The 3,342-nt window shown below is 36.3% G+C and overlaps 1 long non-coding RNA gene across 1 annotated transcript; it reads right to left on the bottom strand.

Annotated features, from left to right (window-relative positions):
• Positions 1-1,276: 1,276 nt before the first annotated feature.
• On the bottom strand, positions 1,277-2,348 carry LOC114393600. Its single transcript, XR_003662568.1, has 2 exons — positions 2,135-2,348; positions 1,277-2,025 (listed from the first exon to the last, which is right to left on the bottom strand). It is a non-coding gene; the product is annotated as an uncharacterized LOC114393600 (long non-coding RNA).
• Between the last annotated feature and the right edge of the window lie 994 nt (positions 2,349-3,342).

Here is a 3,342-nt window from a genome sequence, read left to right as displayed (position 1 = left end):
CCTCTCATACGTCATCATTGTTCGACGTTCATGTATCTTTTGATGTATTATATTTTATATTTATATTGAATAGGAAAGCCAATCTCTTATATCGTGTAACAAAAAAAAAACATCTCTTATAACGTGGCTAATACAATTGTACTAGTATGTTAAAAAAAAATCGGTGAGATAAATTATCAAAAGTCCAGGCCCCATTTGCAGCAGCAATATTCTAGCAAACTAACCACATAACCTTTATAATATATATATATATATATATATATATATATATATATATATATATATATACTACTACTACTAACCTTGTAAAGTACAATTGCTCTCTCCTCAAAAGAACTATTTCCTTGGGGGCAAATCCATATTTTTTTAAGGGGGGCAAATCCATATAAGAGAAACACTTTATTTTTAAGTAGTAAGACGGGAACAAGCAAAGCGTACCTTTCCAATGGGATTCATTTTAAGCAATTCAGGAGTTCTATTAGAGGCACCAATGACTCCAACAGTGGTAAGCCTCAAATACTCAAATAATCTGGACTTACTGGTTGTATTAAGGAAGGGATACAAATATAGAGGTATATGAGCTGCAGATGAGAAAAAGGTAAGTGTAAAGAGTGAACAGAGTAATATCTTTTCCCTTCAAGTGTTAATTTCAATGAGTAAAAACTCTGCTGAAATATATATGGTAATGTCAAAGCAATCTCCTTAATTTCATATTAACAAAAAGGGTTGAAAATATTCTTAAAAATAGAAAAGAATGAATTGAAAAATATTAAAGTAAGAAAATTTAAAAAAGAAAAAAAATTCTGAAAATACAATATTTTCATAATTAAAATAAAAATATTAACACATGTTTAAAAACAGATAAAAGATGCAATGAAATCTTTTTTAAGAAATATTTAAAAACAAAAACAATTGTAATGTACATAGTCCAATTTTTGGATACTTTAAAGTCGAACAAGTATAACATAATAAAACTATTTTCCCAATCAATCTTTCAGCAACAAAATAATACTACCAATAAGTTCGTAAAACAGACATTACACTTATAAAGAAAAACAACAAAACGCATAAATTGTGTGCCTCTTAAGAACAAAAACAATTTTAATCATAAAAAGATTTTAAAATAGAACCTGCAATAAAATTTTATGTCCATAAAATCACTTTTGTCAGACACTCGTCTTAAATTCTGCACATCACAATAGTCCTTCTAAACAAACAACCTCACAGTTCAAACAGAATTCCACACATATTCATCTGACATTATTACTACAAAAGCTTTATATTCAAAGTGTATAATTCACTCATGATAAATTCCACAGTTCACAATAACTCCACAAATTAAACTGGAAGTTTAAACATAAAATTCACATATGTTCAACAGAATTTAGCACAATACTCTCAGCTATTCACTCGTCATCAACTCAAACCAAAGATACCCCAAAAAATAGAATAAAACCATTTTATATGTGAAAAAAAAACTGACACATAAAGCCACAATGGTTTTAGTCATATGCTCCACGGTATAAAAAATAAGTAATGTAACAACAGACAAAGGGGATCTAATTAAAGTTTTTAAAAAATAATTGAAAAAAAAAACATTTGTAATTTACATAACCCAATCTCGTCTGCAAGCCGAAGCGCAGCCCAGACCGGTTCGGCATTCTGCTGAACCTGCACGTTGACAGTGTCCTGAGGCAGAGGCGAGTTCTGAACTGGATTTTGGGCCTTGTGAGGCCGACCTCTGGGCCTCAGAGTCGTCGTGATGGCAACAACAGCAGCCGGCACTACTGATGTCCCTTCGGTGGGTGCAGGTCCAGGAACAGACACGGGCACAGATCTAGGAAGGGCGTAAGATTTTTTTACCATTTGGAGTAATCCCCTACTCTTCAAGTGAGTCAAGTGCTGAGTCAACAAGTTTGAGTGATTCGGAGGAAGCTGCGTATACACTTGCTCAATATACTTCGCTATTGCCCTCTTGCTAGAACCGTCTTTCTCCTTCAGCGCCTCGATTGCCGTGTATATCATCTTCACCACACAAAAAGAAAACAAACACAGTGAGGGTGAGAGAGTGAGTTAACTAGATTTGAAAAAAAAAACAGAGGAATGATAAAAAAAAGGGTTTTCTGAAATTTACCTCGGCATAGGGTGGGTGGTTAGAAGGTGGTTCGAGAATGGGTGGTGGGAGGTGGTCATTGGGTTCGGTTGGAAGGTGGATGCGTCTTCTCCTCTTCTCGAGAGCCTAGGAAGATGAGACATTGGGAATAGGAGAGAGACATGAGGAGACTGCACCAGCGAAGCGAGGAGAGGAAGAGTCAAATTTAAAATTACCCAAAGTTAAAGTCGGTTTTGCACAAAACCGCCTTTGTTTTATATTATTTAAAGACAGGTTTCCAAAAACCGCCTTTAAAATATTATTGGTATTTACAAAAATACCATCGCCCCCAAATCAAAGCGGTTTTCTACAACCGACTTTGAATTCACGTCGTGGAATGCGCTATTTGTAGTAGTGTTTATAAAATCTGAAATGCATACGTTGATTTTAGAATACAGGAAAAAATTGATTCATTTTTTTCTTATTTTTTTCTCTTACGATAGAAGGACTAGTTGTCACGGCTATTGCTGAAATTAAAAAGACACCAATAGTAATTGTAACTAACAAACCTTCAACCAAAATCCCCATGAGAAGTGCATCAGTTCGCGTGTTTGGATACTTGAGCTTCCTCGCTTCCAAATCCCCAATTGCATATGACTTTATAGCCCTCGCCAACCACCTGAACCAAACCACACAACCCTTAAAATACACACACACACATCAACAACAAACAACAACAACCCAATTACATCACTCAAAAACAATGAACTCACATTGGGGTTTTCTTAGGCGTATCCAAAAGGGGTTTCCTGCAAAAATGGAAGAAGAAGAAGAAAAAAAAAGATGGAAACTTTCAACAATCCAAGATGCCCATAAGAAAATTCTAGAGACCCATTACGTGTGTTGGCGAAGAGAGAAGCTTACGGGGTGAGGAGGCTAAACGACACGATGGCTGATGTCGCACGACAATTGATGTTGGGGAGGGAACAAGACGATGAGGTGGCGCGTATGAGGGTGATCCTGGTGCCGAAGAAAGAGGTGGGAGAGAGAGTGCAATGGTTGTTTGGGTTTGAATGGGGTGAGGAGTGAGCAGAAATTGTGGATAAATGCACCTCATGAGAACGACCAAGCTGATGGCGATGAACCTTAGGGTTCCACTGTTCGGTCTTCGCACGACGCCGACCGGCCACGAAACACACTAATTATCAGAAAAACAAAAATAGTACAATTCTATTTATGATGAAGCCCCA

The sequence above is a fragment of the Glycine soja genome, chromosome 2 (assembly GCF_004193775.1).
Source record: "Glycine soja cultivar W05 chromosome 2, ASM419377v2, whole genome shotgun sequence".
In the NCBI taxonomy this organism is placed as follows: domain Eukaryota; kingdom Viridiplantae; phylum Streptophyta; class Magnoliopsida; order Fabales; family Fabaceae; genus Glycine; species Glycine soja.
The sequence above is the reverse complement of the archived record's forward strand: the minus strand, read 5'-3'. Positions and strand labels throughout refer to the sequence as shown.